Source organism: Myodes glareolus, chromosome 26 (assembly GCF_982192425.1).
Source record: "Myodes glareolus chromosome 26, mMyoGla1.1, whole genome shotgun sequence".
NCBI classification, from domain to species: Eukaryota; Metazoa; Chordata; class Mammalia; order Rodentia; family Cricetidae; genus Myodes; species Myodes glareolus.
Genome location: NC_142051.1, coordinates 5,441,689 through 5,466,787, shown reverse-complemented (window position 1 = coordinate 5,466,787; position 25,099 = coordinate 5,441,689). Strand labels below are relative to the sequence as shown.

The following is a 25,099-nucleotide window of genomic DNA, read 5'->3' as shown; positions in this document are numbered from 1 at the left end:
TCTTTGAAATTTGTTTCGAGGGATAGGGATAGTGAATGAAGTTCTGAAGGCTAGTTATGTGTTACTGTTGTTGTTGTTTCTCTCCCTCTCTCTCTCTCTCTCTCTCTCTCTCTCTCTCTCTCTCTCTCTCTCTCTCTCTCTCTCTCTCTCTGAGACAGGGTTTCTCTGTGAAGTCATGGCTATTCTGGAACTCTCTCTGTAGACCAGGCTGATCTCGAACTCACAGAGATTCACCTGTCTCTGCTTCCCAAGTGCTGGGATGAAAGGCATGCACCACCACTGCCCAGCATGAATTGTTTCTTTTCCTTTCAGATTCATAAGAAAATTTAAAAACCTGGGTGCATTCCAAAAATTAAAATACATCACACATCGCCTTATGACTCTGGGAGCGTGCAAGCATTCGCCGTATCCCTGAGCGTGGACGGACATGTGCAGAGCTGTCTCTGCACTGTATTCAGTTGGGTCACTAAAAAGCTAAAATGTAAGGGACTTTCCAGTGTGTGGGGAGACCGGCACACTGTGGATGAACACAGAGCTACTCAGCCTGTGGACACCAGCAGCGTCCCTGTGTCTGAGTCATTCAGGCATCGTTGTTGCGCAATGGGCAGCTTGGGTGTTTGAGTTTGGTTTTGGAAGGAAAGCTTCGAAACCAAGTGGGTATCTTTTGTGTTCCTGTAGAGAAAACACTTGCCTGTTTTGAAATGTTGCAAAGTGCCTGGAGAGCATATTGAGTTTTTTTTCTTTCTTTCCTTTTTATTAAACTATACATTTTTCTCTGCTCCCCTCTCTTCCTCCCGTCTTCCCCCTACCCTACCCCGTGACCCCTAAACTCTCCATTTACTCAGGAGATCTTGTCCTTTTCTACTTCCCATGTAGATTAGATCCATGTATGGCTCTCTTACGGCCCTCTTTGTTGTCTAGGTTCTCTGGGATTGTGAATTATAGTCTGGTTTTTCTTTGCTTTATGTCTAAAAGCCACTTATGAGTGAGTACATATTATGTTTGTCTTTCTGGGTGTGGGTTACCTCACTCAAAAAGCCTATGGGTTTTATGAGAGACTTAGATTCATTCGTTCATGCAGTGTGCCTTGGACATCGACATCTCAAGGGATGGGGTGATATGTGTTAGATACTATACTCACTCTTCAGAAATACTATGCCATGCATCTGGGGACAGAGGCACCGCAAATCAACACATTCCTCTTCACTCTCTTTCCATGACTTTGAATGAGATGCTTCTACTAGAGAATCCAAAATTGCAATAGAAAGGAAATGACTTGGGCACTCGTCTGGTCTCAGGGTGAATATTAATGTCTAGAAGGTGAAAATACTAGATTTCGTTTCAGTATTAGGGAGCAATTCTTGCCCAGGATAGTTCCAGAAACTGTACCGTTTGACTGCTTTCCACCTTAGAGGATAAAACACTGTGGCTGTACGTAAAGTCCCCAGGTCTTCTGTCTTGGCCCATTTTCTTTATCTCTAGGTTTTTTTTTAAATCCATGCCTTGGTTTCATATTGTGTTTTCTCCTAAGCTGTTGCTCCTGTTCTGCCTTGTTCCCGAGTTCGGTTCGCATTGTTGTAGATCATCTGAGCTGCCAAACAGCACCATGGAGCCGTTTTCCTGTTGCTGCCTCTGATTATCACCTCCCACTTACTTGGCTACAATAATATTGCAGTGAGCATCTTGATGTTTTTGCTCCTGTGAGCGTTGAGCATCCGAGTTCCTGGGGTGCCTGCTCACGGAGAGGAGTCTTCTTGTTTGCAGTGTCCTAGGTTCTTTTGGTTCCAGCTTCAGAAAGGAAGTTGGCGATAAAGAAATCGCTCAGACATCAGAGGTCACGGAGTACCCCTGAAACCCAGCACTCGGATATCGGCAGGAGGATATCAGTTCACTCATCCTGGACTGTGTAGTGTCTCCAAAAAAGCAAGAAAGATGAAATGAACTAGAATGTTGGTTATTTTTTAAGTCCTAAAGGAATCATCATAACTATTTGGAGTTAGGGGGTCCGGCATAGAGCAGATGATATTACTGGGTGTCAATGGGCTGCAGCTTGACAGTGTAAAGTCCCATTTAATTTAATGCTTGCATCTTTTTCTACGACTTCAGGGAGACTGTAAAGAAAATAACTAAACTCTTTCTCTGTGGGATCTTGGTGTCTTCAAACTGGACTTACAGAGTGTAGCTTAGTGCAGGTACAGGAAAGTTGAACAAGTAACTTTTGTGTGGCATATGTCTATGGATATCTGTCTGTCATCTCTTCTCTGTCTGTCTATCTACTCTATCTATCTGTCTATCTAATCTATCTTTCTGTTTGTCTGTCTATGATCTTATCATCTGAGCCAGGGTCTTGTCTCTGGGCTGGCTGCATAGCAGGGTGACCTTGAACTCCCCGCCACAGGGTTTTAACAGCTCTGGCTGTCCTGGAACTTGACTTTGTAGAGCGGGCTGGCCTCAAACTCACAGAGACCCACCTGCCTCTGCCTCCCGAGTGCTGGGATTAAAGGTGTGCACCACTGCCCAGCTGATGTTAAACTTCTGGTCGTCCTGCCCCCACCTTGTCAGTGCTGAGAGAAAAGCATGCTCCATCATGCTTGGTTTCATGTTGTGCTGAGAACTGAATTCAGGGTTTCATATGTGTAGGCAAGTACTCTGTCAGTTGATCTATATGCCCAAACAAAATTGTTATAATTACATTTTTTTTTAATTTTAGTTTTTTGTGAGACAGGGTCCTGTCACCTGTTGTTAGCCTGTACTTGTTCTGTAGCTGAGGATGAGGGGAACTTCTCCATCTACCTCCCAAGTGCTGGAATTACCGCGTCCGTGGATACCCTCATGTTATGCAATGCTGGTATTGTGTATCCAGCTCAGGTTTTTGTGCATGCAGGGCAGGCACTCTACCAGCTGAGTTTCCTCCCTGCCCTCTTCATTTATTCTAAAATCTCTTTTTAAAACCTTCTCAGAGTGCTCAAGTAGCAGGTGAAAGGTGCCCGAAATTTCGAGAGCCGACTCGAGCATGAACCTGGCTGGCACCATCCCTTCAGCTGAAAGGAGGCTGTGTTCCCTTATCAGGTTCTTCCTACTCCAGTTGCCCAGGCCTGCTCTGTGGTTTCCAGAGTACCCACAGGGCAGACTTAGGGCCCATGGTCCCGATAATCCTTTTTTCCTTATTTAGAACATTTATGAAACTCTTTTCAACTAGGCCCTCCAAACAGTTTCACTGTATGATGTAGTCACTGCTCAGAGTTTCTCATCTACTGGCAGAAACCAACGGGAGAGCCCTCTGTGGTGGATCTGGCCCCAGGTCCTGTGGTGGGTACTTACTGCAGAGGTATCTCTGATCTTCTTGCTATTCTGCAATGAAATAATAAGGAGGTAAACACTGAACCATAAAGGGATGGTGGTGGGTTAAGAGAAAGTGATTCCCATAGGCTCACGGGGAGTGGCACTATTAGGAGCTTTGACCTTGTTGGAGTAGGTATGGCCTTGGAGGAAGTGTGTCACTGGGGGTGGGCTTTGAGGTCTCAGCCGCTCAAGCCAGGCCCAGCATGGCATTTTCTCTTCCTGCTGCCTCTCCAGCACCAAGTGTGCCTGTGTGCTGCCGTGCTTCCTGCCGTGATGACAATGGACTAAACCTGAACTGTAAGCAGTTGGTTTGTTCTTGGACCATAAATCACCCTGAATGACCTAGCAAATGGCCTTAAGATACTTGGCATCACAACTAGAACACACAGGCAGAACCGATGCCAGACTCGGTGGTGACCATGCCATGGCTTCGAGGTTCCATATCTAGTTTTGATATGACTTGACAGATCATACTGAGTAGAGGCCCCGCCCGCCATCAACCGTGGCCTAACCATAAGACAGCATTTCGTAGCTCTCCTCCCTGTAGTCTGGTCCATACATTCTTTCTGCCCCTTCTCCAGGTTCTGTGTACATGAATGTGGGCAGGTGCCTAAAGAGCCAGAGACTTTAGATCTGATGGAGTTAGAGGCAGCTTTGGGCCTCCCAGTTTGGGTGCCAGGTCTTACAGAAGACCACTGCACTCCTGACTGTGGAGCCATCCCTCCGGTCTCCCTCAAGTGTGGAGCCATCCCTCCGGTCTCCCTCCTGACTGTGGAGCCACCATCTCTCCGGTCTCCCTTGTGTGGTTTTCATTCTGTCTTTGTGTGGGAGCTTGAGAGAAGAAGGCTGCTGATCAGTGACCTGGGAAGAATGAAAATAAATCGCCAATATATAAGGTTCTACTCAGCTACCCACTCCTTAGGTCAGCCGTCCCAGGGACAGCCCAAAACAACAACAACAAAACAGAAAACCAGCAGGAGGCTCCGGTAAGCACCAGGACAACAACAACAAAATCAGGATCTGCCCGCTTTTTCTTTGAAACAACCTTGGCTAATAAACTCTTGCCTCATTTTTCTTGTATTCTTTCATGATAAGAATCATGCTGAAATTTCAACAAAAGGTCACAGGACTTCAAGTTCCTGTAGGAAGTGTGGCTTGAAGCATTCCCAGGTTTTGCTCCTTTCTCTTTCTTTGTTGAAAGGCCATGATGGAAAACTGCGCCTGGAGATCACAACAACAGTGTTTATCAGGTGCCGGGGTGGGGTGGGGCAGGCCCTGTACTAGCGGATTTCTGTTCTTTAGTAATTCTGGCCCAGTAGGGACCACTGTTCTCCCCCTTTCAGACCCTCATTTACCCAGCTGGTAATGTAGAAGCTGGCCTTAATCTAGATCGGTGACTACAAAGGCTCCCTCCTCATAACTGTTAGTTTGTCAATAATTAATCAAGAGGCCGGGGGTATGGTTCCTTTGGCAAAGTGGTTATCTGGTGTGCACAAAAGCCCGGGTTTGATTCCCAGCCCTGTTGTTTCAGGACGGTTAGGTGTTCAAGGTCATCCTTGTACTCCAGGACAGCCTGGGCTCCACGAGACCCTATTTCAATAATCAAAGTAATTTCTGCATATTTATAATTTACCAACCAAGGGTCCTTTTTTACACCCTGCCCCCATCCTGGCCAAAGATAAATGAAAACCCCTGTTCCTCCCAAAATTATTTTAGGCCCTTGTGGACTGTAATCCAGGATGAATGAGAAACAGGCCCAGTCTTGGAGCCAAGGTTAGAGGTACTTATGGCCAGGGAGGAACTGCTGAGGAGCTGGGGTGTTGGTGCCGCCTTGTCTATAGGACATGCATGGGCTGTGCGTTCACAAGTTACCTCGAGTGTGCCTGGACATTGTTTTGGAGTCAGGAGTGTGAATCTACTCTAAACTGTAGATACTTCCGTTTGGGGAGTGTGTGTGCCCAGCTCCCACATGTTTGTTTGCTGCTTTTTATGCTTTGAAAAACCTGTATATACATTTTTATTGGCATGTGCTCATTGTGTGTAGTGATGGATCCCCTAGATGTTTTCATACACCATTCACCATTAATTAGTTAATTCATTCCCCATTCATCATCGATCATATCGCCCTTCCCACTCACCCCCTTCCGTGTCTTCCCTTTCCTCAGTCGTACTTCTGTTTGCACGTCTCATGTCTGTCCACACTGTTAGTACCCAGGAGCCGCACTGGCCTGCCCTCAAGACCCTGACGGGATTCGTCCTCAGCTGCAGCCACTAAGAGCACCCCTGTGCACATTCGCTAGGTTCCCTTTTAAAAGGTGGACCGTGCCTGCTTCCTGTCTTCTCTGCCTGTCTCTCTGTCTCTCTCTGCCGCTCCTGTCCCCAGAGGCCGGTCTTCCCTCTCCCCTCCCCCCTTTGCCCGTTCACTTTGCCCCAATAAAAACCCCTCCACCTGAGCTCTGTTGCATGGCGTCTTTCTCTCACGCGCTGCTTTTTAAAATTACAACACGTACAATGTGTGATTTTATGTATCTATGTAAAATCTCAGATTCACCAATGAGAGAAAATGTGATACTTATCTTTCAGAGTTTGACTTATTTCATTTACTAAGAGAATTTCCATTTTCCAGCAGAAAATTTTATTCTTTTAAAGCCTTTTAAAAATTTTATGTGGGCTGGAGAGATGGCTCAGTGGTTAAGAGCATTGCCTGCTCTTCCAAAGGTCCTGAGTTCAATTCCCAGCAACCACATGGTGGCTCACAACCATCTGTAATGAGGTCTGGTGCTCTCTTCTGGCCTGCAGGCATACACGTAGACAGAATGTTATATACATAATAAATAAATAAATTTAAAAAAAAATTTTATGTGTATGTGTGTTGGCCAGCTTTTGTGAGTGCAGGTGCCCACAGAGGCCAGGATCCCTGAGCTGCTGGAGTCCCTCACATCTTAAAGTATTATATCTACGCTTTCCTCTGACGGTTCCGAGTTCCAGGTCTTACAATAAATTCTTCCATTTTGATTCAGTTTATTTTCTTTTATGTGTGAGTGTTTTGCCTGTATGTGGTATCTGTACTACAGTCCTGCTGTGGTCCAGGGAGGTCAGAAATGGCCCCGGGTACCCTGGAACTGGATTACAGATGGCTGTGAGCCTCCAAGTGTGTGCTAGGAACCAAAGCGGGGTCCTGTGCAAGAGTAACAAGGGCTTTTAGCCACCGAGCCATCTCTGTAACCTGAGAGTCATTCTTTTAAATATGGGGAAATTTCCCCTGTACTGCAGACCTTGAACTCATGAGAGTTTTGCCTCAGTGACTTGGATTTCAGGACTTGGTAGCACAAAGCCACCAGCGAATCAAGGAATCACCTGGTGGCCTCTGGGGCACTTCCACCCATCGCATAGGTGCCCAGAATTCGGTCCTGACCAGTACTGAATAGAAGAGGACTATTTGATTTCCTTTTGGCGTGTACAGGATACACTTCTACGTTAGGGTGATGAGGTAGCACCCCACAAGGAGACCTGTAAGTGCACTGTGGATTCATCTGTCTGCTCATCCTTGACTGTTCTTGGCTGATTGGATGAGCAAATCTGCTCATCTCCAGGCAGAAGAGGGAGCAGAACCTCACAGGCAGCCCTTCCATGACTGCTAAGATTGCCTCAAAACCCGCCGACCTCTTGCCTGTCCTTAGCACACTGAATTAAGAATTCCTTTCTCACCGCAGGAGACATGGGGTTAGGGGTCTTGCAAATGCCCCCTACAGAATAGTGTCAGTGAAGTGACCCACAGTTTAGCAGGTTTGTATTGACTCTTGCACATTTTCTGCTTAAAATACATCGAGCTGCTCCCTGGAAAGTCCCGGCTGCTCTTACTTTTGGTTGTACTACCCCGTAACTTCCTACTTGTCCGTGTGACCTTGCTTGTTTGGCCAGATCTTTGCCAGTTGCCAGTACTGCCAATGGCACAGACTTCTCTTTTGTTTGTTTTGATGCTGGGCGTGAAGCCCAGACCCTCTACCTCTGAGCTAGCCCTAGCGGAGATAGTGTATTTTATTTTGTTTTTAAAGTAGATATGTACCTTAATTTTTTTTATAGATTTATTAATTTTATTTATATGGTATTTTACGTGTGTGTGTGTGTGTGTGTACTATGTGTGTGCCTAGTGCCCACAAAGGCCAGAAGAGGGTGTCAGTTCCCCTGTAACAGAAGCTATGGGTGGTTGTGAGCCACATGGGTGCTGCAGGAACAACTGGTGCTCTAAAGCACTGAGCCAGCTCTCTAGCACTTCTCCCCTTTCCCTCTCTCCTTCCCCTGCTTCCCCCCTCCCTCTCTCCCTCCCTCCTTCCCTTGCTCTCTCCCTCCCTCCCTCTCTCCCTCCCTTCTTCCCTCCCTCCTTCCCTCTCTTGAGATAGGGTCTCATGCCTCTGCAGTCCTGACTGGCCTGGAATACCCCACAGTTACCAGGTTGGCCTTGAGAGGTCCACCTGCTTCTGCTTCCCAAGTGCTGGGATGAAACCTGTGGGTCTTCCCTGTCCCTGATTTGTGACTTTGTTGTTTGTTCTTCAGGACAGGGGTTCTCTACATCACAACCCTGGCTGTCCTGGGACTAGCTCTGTAGGTCAGACTGGCCTTGAACTTACAAAGATCCACCTAACTTTGCCTCCTGAGTTCTGGGAACAGGTGTGTACCGCTGTGCCTTGCCATTTTTTCTTAACTTTCTTAGATAAAGACACTGTTAAACTTCCTTCCCTGCCCCATGCACTTTCTTCTGGCAGGTTCTCCGGGGTGGGGGCTGGGGCTTACATTTTAAAACATACCCAAGAACAGCGGTTCATAGACATAATGTCATTTGTTTGTTTTTGTTTGGTTTTACAGGAGACAGATGGTTAATTGGTTAGACTGGTGTCCATCTCCCGGACTCTGGGAGTGTCTGATACAGACTTGGACGTGCTGCTCCTCTTCCTCCCTCTCTTCTTCCGTGTATTTGCGGCACCTTGTCTTCCAGAGAGCCCCTCAGTATGGAATGACATAACGCCACAGCAGCTACAGAAATAACTTCAAGTTTCTTGAATGTGTAGAACTCAGAAAACTTGATTCTGTTTCAGTATGTAGTGTGTACCACAGTTGTATTTATATAAAGTCTTGGCATTTATGTTGGTCTGCCCCCCTCCCCCAAAAAAGGAACTGACCGGAAATGGGAAGACTTAAACAATGGAAATGTGTCACCTTCGTCTGGAGTTGGGAGCCAGAGATGGAGCTGCTTCCTTCTGAGGGCTGAGGCAGGATCTGTTGCAGGCCTCGCCCTTGGCTCGCAAAAGAGCATCCTCTCTGTGTGCTATTCCAGAATCCCTCGGGAGGGTGCCAGTCATAGGGAGTGGGACCCACCCTAATGGTAATGCTGACGTAGTGTCTTCTGGAAGGACCCCCAACACCGAGGTACCAGGGATTGCAGCTTGGTGTATGAATGTGGAGAAACAAGCAAATCCATAGGAGGGTTGTTCACAGCCAGCCCATGGCGTTTCTGCCAAGCCCTGTGTGGAGGGTGCAGGCCAGGGGTCCCCAGGTTGGTGGAGAGCCATTGTTGGTGCGTCACTTCTAGCCTGGAAGGAAGCCATGGAGCAAGTCTGTGTCAGAGAAGGAGAATGCTGCCCCTTGGTGTTTGCCAGCTCCCTGCTTGCTGAGTTCCCACGAGAGCCCAGTGAGTCATTTCGGCTTGGGCACCAGAAACTTGCCTAATGTAATCAAAATCCCCTGCTTAACACTGATGGGATGGAAAATGGCTTTCTCTCGTCTTCACGTGTGTGACTGTGGCCGCTCTCTGCTTTGTTCTTTGCAGTGACTCCTGAGTGCTGTCCGCACATGTATGTCTGTGAGTGCTGTCCTTACATGTATGTCTGTGAGTGCTGTCCTCACATGTATGTGCAGTGAGTGCTGTCCTCACATGTATGTGCAGTGAGTGCTGTCCTCACATGTATGTGCTGTGAGTACTGTCCTCATACGTATGTGCTGTGAGTACTGTCCTCACATGTATGTGCTGTGAGTGCTGTCCTCACATGCATGTGCTGTAAATGCTGTCCTCACATGCTGTGCTGTGAGTGCTGTCCTCACATGTATGTCTGTGAGTGCTGTCCTCACATGTCTGTGCTGTGATGTACTGGACATCAGAAAACAGCAGCACCAGAATTGGACACAGGTGGAGGACCAGTTCTCAACCCCTGTCTCCAAAAATACTGCATTACCACTTTTAACAGTAGCAACATTGTAGTTATGAGGTAGCAACATAAAAAATAATTCTGTGGTTGGCGGTCAGCACGCGTGAGGAGCTGTGTTGAAGGGTTGCAGCGTTAGGAAGGCTGAGAGTCACTGCAGCAGTCAGGGATAGCTTTCCTTCAGAGTTGTGGAGGGCTGTAGAGGCTTTCAAATGTATACAATGCTTCTAAGCTTTTAAAACGATTATTCAGCTCTTTCTGAGTAATGTTACTCTTTTAAAAGCTTGTGATGTCTTATGATATTCTTTGACAATGCTTTAAATAAGAGACAATGGCGTTATAATTTAACAGTTTTTACATTACTGGGCAAGTCAGAGAGCTCGGCAGTTTTGACCAGCAAAGCTTGACAAACTGAATGTGATTCCCAGGGCACACATGGTGGGAGAAGACGGACCTGGCAGGTTGTCCCCAACCTACGTGTATGCCGTTTTAGTAAATAGATGCATCCTTTCTTTTAACATTGCTAAGTGGATTGGCGATAGCCCCCTAGCTGGAGAGAGCGGGTGGACACAGCTCCCTTCACACAGGCAACCATGTCCTGAGAGGAGCCCTCTCATCAAATACATAACATAGTCACTGCTTGTCAATTTTATTTGTAGAAAACCAAACCCAAGCTGGGTGTGGTAGGGCCCAGCTCCTCGAGAGGAGCTTCAGCAGGCTGAGACCAGCTTGGTCTAAATAGTGAAGTCCAAGCCAGTTAATGCCACCTTGCAGGAAAGATCCCGCTTCAACAGACAAACAGACAAAGGTAAAACAAAACCCCAACCCCCAGCCCTTACTGCTTTTACTAGTTTAGAAAAGAAAAAAAGTTGTCGTTTTTTTCTGACTGGAACTTGAAGTCAGTGGGCTGTGCTTCTATACAGTTTGCGTATTTCTAGAAAAAACTGTTCTTGCGGCTGTTGGTGGCGTGGTGTAGACCTTAAAGTACTTGTTCAGAGGCACAGCAGGGGTGAGAGTATAAACCATGCTATTGGGATGGAGTGGGCTGGAACCATTATGGGCTTAGAGATTCTTTCTTGGTTGGTAAAAACGTAAATAGTGAATCATGGCGATCGTTCTTTCTGTGGGGGGCTGCTTGTTTGTCTTTTAAGACAGGGCTTCTCTGTAACATCCCTGGCTGTCCTACTGGCTTCCAACTCACAGAGATCCACCAGCATCTGCCTTCTGGGTGCTGGGATTAAAGGAATGTGCCACCACCGCCTAGATAGACATGTCGAATGTTCTTAAACTCTTGAATTGTATTCTTAAGTGGGTAGTTTTCAATGTCACCGTGACACCATCACATTCCTCTCTGAGTGTGAGCCAGGACAAACCCAGCCTTCCTTGCGTGGCTTTTGTCATGACTTTCATTGCGGCCACACAGGTTTGAAGGCAGCAGCGGCTGGTTTTTCCTTCTGGTCTCTGCATCTCCTGAAGTGGTCGCAGTGAAAGGCAGGGCACATTTTCTGATGTAGAGAAATGATGAGTGCTCCCAGATTTGTGCCGTCTGTAAGCCCAGACATAGCAAAAAGTGAGGCCAGACTGAAGGTCTGATTAGGGAAAGATAGGCCACACTGCTCACCTGAGGAAGATCCAGGCTGTCCTGATGTGGGTACCTTGATTGTTTAAAGACCGTCAACAAAAATGGTTGTCTGAAGTAAAGACGTTCAACAAGTACAACAGCCATGTGAAAGACATCAGCTTCGAAGGGATAAGCATAGGACAAGTTACCAGAGAAGCCAGATTCGGAGAGACAGAGGCACCTGTGGAGAGCAGGAGCCAGAGTTCATGGGGACAGAGTTTTATGTGTGTTTGTTCACAGTAGAATAATTCGGGGGCTGGAGAGTTGGCTCAACAGTTAAGACCGCTTAATACTCTTGCAGAGGACTGGGGTTCTGATCCCAGCACCCACATGGTCACTTACAACCACCTTAAAAAAACTCCAGTCCCAGAAGCTCTGATGGACTCTTCTGACTCCCAAGGGCACCAGGCACAATATGGTGCCAATACACACACACACACACACACACACACACACACACACACACACACAGGCAAAGCTAACCTGCAGTGCTTAACTAAGCTTGGTGGGGTTTCACTCTTGACCTCCTTCCTGCCAATCATTCAGAACATCTCTCTTGTCCCAGAAATAAAGGCCATGACATTGGTGCAGGATAAAAGAGTGTGAATAGGTGTGTACTCTGCAGGGTGTCTATGAGAGGCCCATCTACTTCAAAAATTGTAATATCACCTGGTGGAAGTTAGGTGGTGTTTAGGTGGCGACCCTGAAATCCTCTGGGAAGTCAGTATGTGGATGAAACCTGGTGTCAACAAGATCTGTCCGTGTCAAAGACATAATGTCTCTTGAAGTCATGGCTACATCTTAGAAATCTTTTGGAGGAGAGTTCCGAGGTCCTTGTGGGTGCCAGAGTGCCTTCGTAACTGGGGCTGGCCCCAGGGCTCTGTGAGTTATCTATCTAACGACCTCTGACACAGCCAGGTCCTTAGGAAACTGGTGTGCTGGTCCGGGAGCAGACCAAAATACAACCAGCAGCGTATGTAAACAAAGGAGAGTTCCTGTGTGTACATGTGTGTGGGGGGGCATTCACGCACACGAGTAAGGTCCCTATGGAGGCCAGAGTCATCAGGGTCCCCTGGAGTGGATGCAGGCGGTAGTGATGGGTGCTGGGAACTGAACTCTTGCTCTCTGCCAGAGCGGTGCATTCTCTCCAACCAAATTTATTTTCCTTTAATTTTTTATTAATTTAACTTTATTTATGTGCATTGGTGTGCAGGTGTCAGATCCCCTGGAAGTAGAGTTACAGACAATTGTGAGCTGCTGTGGGGTTGCTAGGAACCTGCGTTCTCTGGAAGAGCAACCAGTGCTCATAACTACTGAGCTACCTCTTCAGCCCCCCAACCCAATTTCTGAAGAACAAAAAGTGGAAGGGAAGTGTGAACGCCACTGGGCGGTGACCCTTGTTTCAAGGACATTCCTTGGCCCCATTAGTGTGTCTGGAGACCTGGCTCTTCATCTGCTAAATAAATTTTTGGAGGGAGGAGAACGAGGTGAAGTGAGGTGAGGATGTGGTATTTTTGGAAAAACTTGAGATACAAAGCAATTTCCTGATAAGATTAGATTCCTCCCAAGTGAAACTCGGCCTGTGGTCACTCTCTCACCCACGGAAGCACAGCTGGTGGACCTTGCCTCAGTCTGTGCTCACCTTTGAGGCTGTGTCCTGAGGTGGCTCTGAGGTCACGGAGGGTCAGCTCTTCATTGATTTCTTTGTTTGAGGTTGAGGTTTGTTTATGGATTTGACAAGAAAGTCTTCTGGGGCCGGGGATGCAGTTCAGCGGATAGAGTGCTTGCCAAACATGCACGAGGCCCTGGGATCTGTCCCCTGCACACTGTTAGCTGGTCATGGTGGCACACACCTGTGGTTCCAGCACCAGGGAGCTGCCTGAACTGTGCATTAAACTGTCTCAGGTAAAAGCAGGAGACTCCCTCAAGAGCTCCCTGCCTCCACTCGGGTCTGGGCCTGCCTTCCGTGCTGTGGCTCTGTGGTCCACTCCCATGCTTTCAGGCCTGTCTGCTTTCTTCTGAGCATTGCATTCTCTTAACCGTCATGCTTATGTCTGTATTAAAATGTAAATAAGAAGTCATCTCATGTCTTTCACCCACCTTAGTGTGGGTGGGGGCAGAGGTTACCACATTTTAGAATATAATAAGATTTGAAAAGAAATTTAGAAAGAAAGATCAAAAGCTACAAATTATGAACCTGATATGCTGGAAGCAAATATTATTTATTTATTTATTTTTAGGGCAAGGGGAGTTTGACGATCATTAGACCTAAAATGGTACATGCTCACAACCTGTTAGGTTTGGAAGCCATTGTAATGACGCCTGAAGGGAAGATTAAAGAGCCCTCTGTTTCAGGTGTGCTTGGGGACATGTTGGCCAGCACTGGGCAGCCGGCTTGGTGTCCTGAGAGACAAGCACAGCACCGTGCTTTATAAGGAATTCCTAGTCGTCAATATAGTTGAGAGAGGCGACCAAAAATCCTGTTTTAAAAAGGTAGTGATAACTTTCTTTATAGCAATAGGGAGATTTCCTCTCTCGCTCTGTCTCTGTCTCTGTCTCTGTGTGTGTGTGTGTGTCTGGTTTTTTGAGACACCGTTTCTCTGTGTAGTCCTGGCTGTCCTGAAACTCACTGTGTAGACCAGGCTGGCCTCTAACTCAGAGATCTGCCTGCCTCTGCCTCCCAAGTGCAGAGGTGTGCACACCACAGCCCAGCACTATATGCTTTTTCCCAATGACTGAAATACACTCAACATAGAAAACGTGGCGGTTAGAGGGGGAAATGAAGTTTGAAAACGGCTGGCTTCTCTGGGAGGCGAGAGCAGGCTCTGTCTTCCTCTTCCACCTGCAGCTGAGGTCTCCTGGCTTCTCCCCCCTAAGCACAAACAGCTGTTCATTGTGCTTGTCAGCCATGCAGTTTGTAATTCTGTAGGACAGTGCTGCGCTGCAGTGCCTTGTCTGAGGGGATGTGCTCCCAGGGTGTGTGCTCTTGAGGGGATGTGCTCCCAGGGTGTGTGCTCCTGAGGGGATGTGCTCCCAGGGTGTGTGCTCCTGAGGGGATGTGCTCCCAGGGTGTGTGCTCCTGAGGGGATGTGCTCCCAGGCTGTGTGCTCCTGAGGGGGCTGTGCTCCCAGGGTGTGTGCTCCTGAGGGGGCTGTGCTCCCAGACTGTGTGCTCCTGAGGGGGCTGTGCTCCCAGGTGTGTGCTCCTGAGGGGGCTGTGCTCCCAGACTGTGTGCTCCTGAGGGGGCTGTGCTCCCAGACTGTGTGCTCCTGAGGGGGCTGTGCTCCCAGACTGTGTGCTCCTGAGGGGGCTGTGCTCCCAGGCTGTGTGCTCCTGAGGGGGCTGTGCTCCCAGGCTGTGTGCTCCTGAGGGGGCTGTGCTCCCAGGCTGTGTGCTCCAGAGGGGATGTGCTCCCAGAGCATTCTAAACCTGGACTTGAGCAGAAGACTCCTGTAGAGGGAGAGAACCCTTCCTCACAGACCTTGCCCTCAGATCCTGATCTCAGTCAGTTGGTAGCGTGGACAAGTGGACTTCCCTCTGTCCACGTGTTAGTGATAACACTGAGTCCTTAGGTAGACTCTCTGCTGTTAGCGTGAGCAGGCTCTCAGAGTTCTCTGCATGGGCGTCAATGCCCCCCCTTTTTTCAGAGGTGTTTAATGAGCCCCAAGTGTTTCTGGCTTTGCTCTGGGTGCTAGGATCCAACTCATGAAAATCCCAACTCAAGAAAACAGGCCATAAAAGAAGATAAATACACAGTGCTTGTCCAGCAGCAAGGATGCGCTGGGTTCAAGCCCCGTCCCTTCTCTCTACACGAAAGGAGAAAGACAAGAGCCAGGGTTGCCCCTCAGTTGGCAGAGCATTTACCCAGCATGTGCAAAGTCCTGGGTTCAATTCCTGGCGCTTACTTTTGGGGCTGAGGAGAGAACAAATCAATCAATCAATCAATCAACTATTCAAGTGCTCAAGGCCTGAGTTTCAATCCCCAGTACTCATGAGTGTGGTGACATGTGCAGACGTGTGACCCAGGCACTGGGGGCAGGGCGGCAGTAGAGCTGACTTGCTGGCCAGCCATTCTAGCTGAATTGGTGAATTAATTTCAGATTCGTTGGGAAGCCCAGCCTTAAAAAATAGAGGCAGTTGAGGCAGACTGTAAACATCAACCTCTTGGCTGCTGAGCACACACACACACACACACACATCCATCCACACAGACAAGTGAACCCCCCCTCCCTACACATAAAAACAGAAAAGAAATGGCTAAAATGTAGGCTATATTAGTGTTACCAAGAGAAACAAAGCTTCCACGCAGTAACTTCGCGCCTGTGTGCCTGTGTGTGTTTTGAGGGAAGAATGTTAAATGACTGTCGCCACATGGCTGTTTCCATGTGTAATGTGTCTTTAAGTCCCAGATGGGGACCAGACCTTGTGTTGACATAAAGGTTCCTGGGGGTCCTGGATCTTGCCTGGTTGGACCGAGGGCCCCATAGCAAAGTGTAGGGCTTGAGGGAGAAGCGAGTGTGTGGTCTTGGGATGGAGGAAGCTTAGGGCAGTGTGGAGCAGTTCGTAAATTGTAGCCATTGTAGCCGTCAGCTCTGTCACATCCCGTCATAAAATTCCGAGCTTTAACTGCAAACCAGGGGCCGCTGTCCAGCGGTAGACGCGGTCGTTACACAAGTACCAAACTCGTGAGCACACACAGCTGTTAGCCCCTCCATCCTGACACACTGGCACTTCTCCCTCGACCTACCCTGCCCCTGTGGCCATTTAAGAGGACTGTCTTTGAAGCAGAAAACACAGATTTTTGACAGAACTCTTGCTCCTAGCTAGAAAATGGGCCAAGGGCAGACACATCCTCAGAATCCTCAGGTCTCTGTACACGGAGGAAGGCAGGCTGAAGATGTGGCACATGCTCGCTGGAGGAGAACCCAGGCTGTAGACCAGGGGTTCTTAGCCTTCCTAATGCTGCGACCCTTTAACGCAATTCGTCATGTTATGGTGACCCCAAACCATACAATTATTTTTGTTGATACTTCATAACTGTAATTTTGCTACTGTTGCGAATTGTAATGTAAATATCTGTTTTCCGGTGGTCTTAGGTGACCCCTGTGGGTCTTGTGACCCACAGGTTGAGAACCACTGCTCCAGTACCTTTCCCCATCTGTCTCTTGTTCGGAGACTGAATTTGCGGTTTAGAGAGTCCAGAAATTGTTTCAGGGATGTGAGCTCACCCTCTGGGGCGTATGCCTATGTTTTCTTACCCGCTTCTTAGTGGGGTGGGTGCTTTTTAGTTTTAGGAACATGGATTCTGCATGTGTGACAACCGCACTTTGAGACCTTCCCTGAATGCCACTGTTCATGGTCTCAGCCGTCTGTGTAGAATCTGATCTCAATTTGACAGCAGTCACTAAGTCATTTTATTAACAGGGCTCTATTAAAAAAATATTACTTATCACACACCACTTAAGAAATCCAAGATTCAGAATTATCGGGGTATGGTACTTAAACGTCGTCTGAGGAGATGGCAGCATGCTTCTGGGTGGAATCCCCGCCCTTGAAAACGCCACGATTTTCCCATATTTGAAGTCGTTCTCGCTCTCAGCTCATGACATTCTTGTGATGATTCAGATGGGCTCGTGTGAGGGCGCTTAGCCTCGGATGGGCGCTAAAATTGAACCTGACTAGTTTAGCATTTATTAGAAATGGTTTGCTCTCAGTTTTGGTTTGTTTTGTCGTCTTCTAGGGACAAAGTCTTGCAGTGTCATTCTGGCTGGCCGTGAACTCACTTTGATCCTCCGTCTCAGCCCCTCAAGTGCCAGCATTCTAGGGCTCTGCCTCCTCCATGCCCATGATATCTTAGTATTTTGAGAGCCTATGGTCAGAGATTGCCCAGTTTATAAACATTTTTTTCTGGTTAGATTTTGAATTTATCATTATTATGAAATACTGACATTAATAATCCTGACAAATGTTGGTGGTGAAGGCCATGTGGGTTATCTCTTCCTTTTAACAAGGCCCTCTGAGGTCTTAGGATTTTATTATGTTCATTTTAACGGCAAGAAGCCGGGGTTAGAACCAGGCACGGTGGTGCACACCTTAATCCCTGCGCTCCAGGCAGTACCGACAGGTACGTGAATCTCTGTGAATTAGGCTTCAGCTTGGTGTATATAGTGAGTCCCAGAATAGCTAGGACTGTTGTGGGGGGAGAGGGAGGGGACACACACCTTTAATCCCAGCAGAGGCAGGAGGATCTCTGTGAGTTCAATGGCAGCCTGGTCTACAGAGTGAGTTCCAGGACAGCCAGAGCTACACAGAGAAACCGTCGCAAAAAAACAAAAGAAAAAAGAAACCAGGTTTAGAGAGAGCAGGAGCTTTCGAAAGCGGTAATGAGCGATTGCTTTTCCTTGGTCACTGTAGTGACCACTGAGTGGGAAGGTCCTTGCAGCGACCTGTAGGTTACTAGTAAGCCCTGGGAGCTTTTCTTCTGAGAGGATTTGCTTTCGAGGCAGAAGGTCAAGCCTCAGCTGCTTGTCCTAAGGGCCCCAGAATACTGACTGACTGGAATGTTCGCATTCTTAGCCTCCTGAAGATGCGCAGAAGGTTTCTAACATTGCTTTTCTCTCAGTGGCTTTGTTTACCAGGAAAATGGCTGAGTGGCTGTTGATTGTTCTTAGTTTCCAGAGGAGTGGGGACCCACTTCATAATCTCAGTTTTGCTGGGAAGAAGTTCCTCTTTGGTCACCAGGCATCCCCTGCCCACTGAAGTGTCCCTTGGGGATTTCTGATGCTAATGTCATTGTCTCCCCAAAAGCTGGAACCCGTGGGGAACCACCTGGCAAGAGACCTTTGGGATCCCTACTACTTCAGTTACTTGGAAATGGTTACATTGAGTTATAATGCAAGATTACTTTTTTACATTGTATCAAGGCTTAATTCATTCTTGGAATTTGTTAGAAAGAGGGTGGGCTGGGGCTGTCTCTCTTCCCAAAGCACCTTACATAGCTTGGGGTACTCACTTATCTCTGTGGCATAAGTGGGAAGGAAACATGGCTGGTCTGTGTCATGGAACAACACTGGCCACTTGAAGACGGGCGGTGATGTTCTCTCAGGCTCACCAGCTAGCGGGAACCTAGGGCGAGGGGCGGGCTCTCTGGGAAATAACTCTGGGTTGGTGATGACGTGGTCTCCACAGGGCTGGTAGGACTCTGGGCAGTTCAGCCAAAATCTCCAAGACTGGTGTCTTTTTCAGAGAGCAGAAGCTGAACTCTGGAATTTGCTTTGGCCTCAGCTTTGGTCGGTAAGGGAAGCCCAGGCCTGCCCGGGTTAGGGAATGTTTAAGCCTGTTCGTCGGTGGCACGGTTCTGCTTAATTGATTGCTGTTGCTCATATGTGTTTTACATCACTCGATGTTTTTTCAAGATAAACAGTGAGAAAGGGCAGCTGCTGTAACCCCCACCCCCACCCATAGCAAATAGTTCTGGTGTTTGGCATGGGATGGCACTAGCTAGGCAGGCAGATTGTTTATTTTTTTTCCCCTTTAGTTTTTCTTGCTCCCTCTCTCCCACCCTCCCTCCCTCCCTCCCTCCCTCCCTCCCTCCCTCCCTCCCTCCCTCCCTCCCTCCCTCCTTCCTTCCTTCCTTCCTTCCTTCCTTCCTTCCTTAACATTGGCTTGTACCCCAAGCACTACAGATATGGAGTAGCTTTCTAGGCACTCTTCTCTTTGCCCTTTTACTTTGAGCTATTGGGTTTGGCAATGGCTAACTGAATCAAACTCTAAAAACACCTGCTCTAGCAGCATGCTAAGTATTTTTTCTTTGCCTAAAGTTAGCCCGTTTGGGCGGTGTGTTCTGGTTCTCCTGAACCCTCCATTAGCTGTCCTGACTCCCCTCCAGGTTTCTGTGTGCTGGGTGACATGTTCACTAACGAAGCCAGTCAGTGACTGCACAGAGCAATTATGGAGGTGCCCTCCCCCCACGGGGCCTCTCCTGGTGTCCTTCCTGTAGTAGCTGCCCTCACCCCCTCCCTGCCACTTCTGTGTCCCACTTGAGCCCTGAGGGCTGAACACGTGCGTCCTTCACTGTTGTATGTCTGTACCTAAGGCTAAAGTATTTGTGCCGAGTCGGTGTTTGTCAGAGGCCAAAATTGGTCCATTAACTACGCGGCAGGAAGCAAAATATTATTTGTTGGTGGTGTCTGCACAGAGATTTGCTTTTTCACATGAAAATCAGGGAATTGAAGGTGGGAAGGAAAAGTAGCTGTAAGCTCTCTGACCCCACGGGATTACTCGTATTGGGACTCATCGCTGGTTAGGAAAGTCAGGTGCGCCTGCTCAGGGCGCGGGCTGCCACCTGCCTCAACTGTGCACTGGTTTCCTATTCTTCTCTTCCAAGACAGGGTTTCTCTGTGTAGTCCTGGCTATCCTGGAACTCGCGGTGTAGACCAGGCTGGCCTTGAACTCACAGAAATCCTCCTGCTTTAGCCTCTTGAGTATGGGACTAAAGGCATGCCTAGCTGCACTGGCTACTTTTTTTTAAAGAGTGAAATGGTTTTTATTTGCCGAAGTCCAATTTTAGTTTTTCTTTAAAACATACAAAGGCCAACTAATCTTCAGACTCTGACCCATCTTCATCCTGACTAATCTGGAAATAGTGAAGTTCGTAGGTCTCCTTGTCAGATGCAACCACACGAAGCCAATCACGGAGATTATTCTTCTTAAGGTATTTCTTGATAAGGTATTTCAAATACCTTTTAGAGAACTGTTTCTCAGAAACAACTGTGATTTTATTCTTCAAGCGTTCAATGTGAACAACATTTCCAAGATTTCCAGTTTTCCCATTGATTTTTAACCTTCTCCCGGAGAAACTGTTTGAAGTTTCCAGAATCAAAAATTCCATCTTCCACTGGATGAGTGAGGTCCAAATGGAACCTCCAGGTCGACTTCTTGTCTTTCTGCGGTGCCATATTGTCCCGCGGCCGTGGGAAGGACACTGGCTACTTCCAAGGCTTATTTTTGTTTCTAAAATGGTACCTGCAGTGGTATTCTGTGCAGTCTCAAGCACACATTACTTTTTTGACTAGGCATGCCTGGTTAACGTCTTCCTTGGTCGATTTCTAGGCTTGCCACGCTTCAGTCGTTTCTCCGTGTCCATATATTTCATTTGGGGAGTGGGGTCTTAACTTGTATTTTAATAGAATTTCTGTCTTATAAATTCCATTTTCCAAATGCTGGGTATTTAAAGAGGACCACATTTTATACCACGTCCCTGCCTGTGCCTGTAACCAGTTGAGAAGACAGGAATAAGGTACATGGAGCCCCGGTTATCTTCATATCTGATAACAGGTGAAGTTCATCTGAAGAGCACAGTTTGGCTCTGGACAAGTGGCGTTCCTCACATTCATCCAAGTTGGGCTAGGGATGTAGCTTAGCGGTAGAGTGCCTGCCGAGCATGCACAAGGTCCTAGGTTCGATCCTGCTCAGCAACAGGGGGATGACAATGATGCGTGGTGAGGCAGTGTTTTCCCGTGCCACATGGTTATCTGGCAATGGATCTTTTTTTTTTTTTTCTTTCGACTTTTAGAGGCCAGTTGGTAGGAGGGCGTGGTTTGGGGGTCAGCCAGGCTTCGTGGTTGTCTTCATCTGTGACTTCAGGTATTATTTGTGCATCTGTACAGTGGGGACAGATGTCCACCGCAGGGAATTGTGGGTAGGTTACAGTGTACTGTGAGTGGCCCGGACCTCTGCTTGGCACCTCACTTCCAAAGCATCCATAGTGCAGATGCCACCTAGTGACACCTGGTGTGTTTCTCTCTGCACCAGTCCACGGCTTCATGCTGTGTCAGCGCTCTGATGGGAGGGTTGTCCACAGTACAGTTGCACATAGCCGTTACTGCTTTGGTAGTTTGGAAGGGAAAGGAAAATGTTCCTTAGCAAGTAAAGTTTTGAATGAAAAGAATTCTGTATATTACATGTTCCCTAGACCAACCCAGTCTTACCTGGAGTTGACTTTGTAGGCAGGAATTGAACATCCTAATATCTGACTTACAGGACATTCTGAAGTTCCTCTTTGAAAAGCTTAGTTGTGTTTGCCTGTTAGAGGACTCCGTTGACTAGCTCCCCGGGGAGGAAATTGATGCTGAGAAGGCAGAAAGACAGAACCTTGACATCCTTGCGGAAGGAGTGTGGCCCCGGATGAGTGAAATTCCATGCCGTCCCTGGCCTAGCGTTTCCTTAGCTTCCACAGTGAAACATCCTGTGTCCTCAGGGACACTTGCTCAGGCGGTGCCTCGCAGAATATCCTGTGTTTGCGGCTTTGCTGACCGTCCTCTGGTGTTGGCAGTGGCCGGCTTCCCGTTGGGTCGTTAGCATGGAGAGAAGGGCAGCTTCGAAGGTGCCCGCCCGCCCATGCACACAGTCCTTCGGGTACATCGATATCTCCCACCCAGCCAGGGTTTAGCACTCCGCTGTTCCTGTAGGCTGACCCTCTAGATGGTGGGGGAGGACCAGCTGCTGTCCCCCTGAGCTAAGGCGAGGGGGAGCTGGCTTCCCCTGGACTGTGAGCTTCCTGTGCACACCACTGCAGGAGGAAATGGAGCAGGAGGGCAAATGAAACCTCAGCATGGAAGAGCCTCACCCCTGCAAAGACAGTGTCAGTTACAGACAAACACTAATAAAAACCAACAGGCAGCCCGCTCCCAGGGCAGCTGTGGGGCATCCTTTATTTATAAATTGCTCAGCTGTGTGACTTTAGGAGCCAATATTATTTTTGGCAGTGTGAGTGTGTATTTGTGTGTGCCTGCATGTATGAATGTGTGGTTTTGTGTGAATGTTTGAGTGTATCAATGTGTGTGCGTATGCATGCGTGTGTGTTTAGAGGCTGCTGTTTTAAGTCTCTGAAATGGTGACATCTCTCTAATCTCTCTACCTGAGATCTCTCTCTCTCTCTCTCTCTCTCTCTCTCTCTCTCTCTCTCTCTGTGTGTGTGTGTGTATGTGTGTGTGTGTGTGTGTGTGTTTAGAAGCTGATGGAACTGTTTTGATTCACTGACATGGTGACATCTCTCTACCTGAGATCTGTGTGTGTGTTTAGAGGCTGATGGAGCTGTTATTTCACTGGCATGGTGACATCTCTCTACCTGACTTCTCTGTGTGTGCACACGTGTGTTTAGAAGCTGATAAGCTGTTTGTCTCTCTACCTGAGAACTCTGTTTGCTGTCTCTGGCTCATTGTTCCTGCAGTCTTCGTATGCAGCTGGCTGTCAGCCTTGCCTGGCTAGTGCCTCTGTTTCTTTTGGGGAGCAGTTGGCACATGAAAGTGAACTCAGTTTTACTGGTAAAGTGCTCAGTTGTGTTATGATTATTTTTGTTTCCAGGGCTATTTATTTTTTATACGTGAAAAGTCCCCCACTAACCCCACGATTCACGTTTTCTTCTCCGATTAAGTCATCCAGATTGTGAAGAAGGTTTTTGAAGTGTTTGTAATTTTTTTAAATGTTTCTTTTTTTACACAGAAAAAGAGGAGGGAGGGAGGGAGGGAGGCTCCTTTCCAGATCCTCAGATAAGGGGCGAACACTCAACAGGCTGGCATACTTCCATATTTAGGCACTCTGTCCTAGGTCCCCAGGCTGGCCTGAAACTTGCCAAGTCGCCAAGGACAACACTGAGCTCCTGCCCCTCCTGGCTCTGCGCTGAGTGCTGGGATTGAGGGCCTGCTCCACCACGTCCCGTTTGTGGGTTTTGAGGGATTGAACCCAGGGTTACCTGTGTGCTAGGCAAGCACTCTGTCCACTAGGCTGTCCTTGCAGAGTTCATACTTGGGAGAGTGTCTTCTCTGGTTTTCCTTTCATTTAGAAACCCTTCCATGAGCTGGATGGCATGTTTTAGAGTATATATCTAGCCTAAATATCTAGCCTTTTCCTTCCTCTCCTTTCTTCCTTTCTTTATTTCTTTCCTTGTTTTTCAAACAGGTTTCTCTGTGTAGCTCTGACTCTCCCTTCGTAGACCAGGCTGACCTTGAACTCCGAGATCCAGCTGTCACTTCTCCCAGCTTTCTCGCCATTTTCTTAACGTTGGAAATGGTTCTCCAGTCTTTGAATGAGCTCTTTGGTCGTGACCAGGTATGACTTCTCTAGTTGCCAAGTAGATAGCATTACCACGCGCTCAGATCACCACACAATTGAGTACTTTGGCAAAATAACTCAGGTTCCAAAAACCATGAGCAGGTCTCTGCGCTCAGCATAGGGTCTTGGCTGCTCAGCGTGCTCTCTGTCAGATTGTGAAGGGCGTGAGATAGTGCCTGGAAGGTAACTGTGAGGAGATTGGCGTGGGGATGGGGGTTGGGGCTCCCAATCCACTGCCCTGGATTTGGGTGGCTAACCTCAACTCTGGAGACTGTGTCTTAGTTAAGATTTCCATTGCTGTGATGAAACACTGTGATCAAAAAGCAAGTTGGGGAGGAAAGGGTTTGTGTGGCTCACACTTCCGCATCACTGTTCATCATCAAAGGAAGCCAGTCAGGAATTCAGACAGGGCAGGAGCCTGGAAGCCGGAGCTGTTGCAGAGCCACGAGGGGAGCTGCTTACTGGTTTGCTCAGCCTGCTTTCTTATAGAACCCAGAACCACCAGCCCAGCAGCGACATCTCTCCCCCTGGACTGGGCCCTTCCCCATCAATCACTAACTAAGAAATGCCTCACAGCTGGATTTTACGGAGGCCTTTTCTCATTTGAGGTTCCCGCCTTTCAGATGACGCCAGCTTGTATCAGGTTGAGGCAGGCCAGCCAGCACACTAGGGAAGGATCGCAAAATAGGGGTGAGGAATGGAGATATCCCCATTCCTTCTGTGTGTAGAATGGAGATGACCTTTATTCTTTCTGTGTATTAGGATTCTTCTTTCGCTTTAGGCCAGAGCCTTTGGGGCAACACTGGCACTCCTTGGTCCTTCGGTGAACGTCACCTGTGTGACCCCAGCATCTGGGTCCCTCACATTTCTCCTCACAGCTGCCACAGAGCAGGAGACAGAAGACAATTCCTATGAAGGATGGCTGGGCACGCACGCTGCCAGGCTCCCACAGTGCCGGTCTCCTGGTTCTTTGCTCTCAGATTGTATTCCTTCTTCAACAGTACTTTGGCCCTCTGGCCAAAAGGAAGAGGACGATTTCTTGGGCTGCAAAGCCAGCTCCACAGACGCATGCTCAAAACAGCACTGCAGAGGCTCAGTGGCTTCCAGGTGAACTCCATGGCCTACGTTCTGTGGGCAGCGGTGTTTTCTGAGATAACGCGCACAAAAGGGGACATCTTTATCTTTTGCTCCCGGCAGAAGGAATCATGTACTACTTGAGGCATGCCTTTTATAGGTTAGGAGCTGACTTATCAAAAGGGCCATCTTGGGAGGCGTCTAGGCTGCTATGGAGGAATATTCCGAATTAATGGGAACAAGAGTGATATATAAACAGTTTAACCTAAACCTCCCTCTGGCCTCTTCAGACTTTTGTCTGTGTGTAAAAGAAAGTACGCTTGCCAGATGGTGTAGGAGGGTCTTCTTTCTATGTGATGCTTTCATTGATTGAATAAAGAAACTGCCTTGACCTTTTGATAGGGCAGCCCTTAGGTGGGCGGAGTAGACAGAACAGGATGCTGGGAATAAGGGAAGTGTGGCAGACACCATGAATCTTCGGCCTGAGATGGACGCAGGTTAGAATCTTGACGGTAAGCCACAGTCACGTGTTAATACACAGATTTAATAGAAATGGGTTAATCAAGATGTGAGAGTTAACCAGTAAGAGGCTAGAGCTAATGGGCTAGGCAGTAATTTAATTAATACAATTTCTGTGTGGTTATTTCAGGGACTAAGCTAGCTGGGTGGCCGGACGCGGCCCGCTCCTCCTACAACAGCCAGAATAGTATTTCTTAGGATCTGCTAGGCCCTGGGTTCATCCCCAGCATGACTC

At 48.1% G+C, this 25,099-nt stretch overlaps 1 protein-coding gene, 1 long non-coding RNA gene and 1 pseudogene across 3 annotated transcripts in view; 2 read left to right on the top strand and 1 right to left on the bottom strand.

Moving 5' to 3' along the window:
- Rassf3 (Ras association domain family member 3) overlaps positions 1 to 25,099 on the top strand; it is a 62,370-nt gene that overhangs the window by 17,436 nt on the left and 19,835 nt on the right. The gene's annotated exons all lie outside the window — the stretch shown is intronic.
- Positions 7,888 to 8,482, top strand: LOC146889832 (uncharacterized). Its single transcript, XR_014999811.2, has 2 exons — positions 7,888 to 8,010; positions 8,206 to 8,482. It is a non-coding gene; the product is annotated as an uncharacterized LOC146889832 (long non-coding RNA).
- LOC125389570 (ribosomal protein eL22-like 1 pseudogene) lies at positions 19,626 to 20,168 on the bottom strand (annotated as a pseudogene).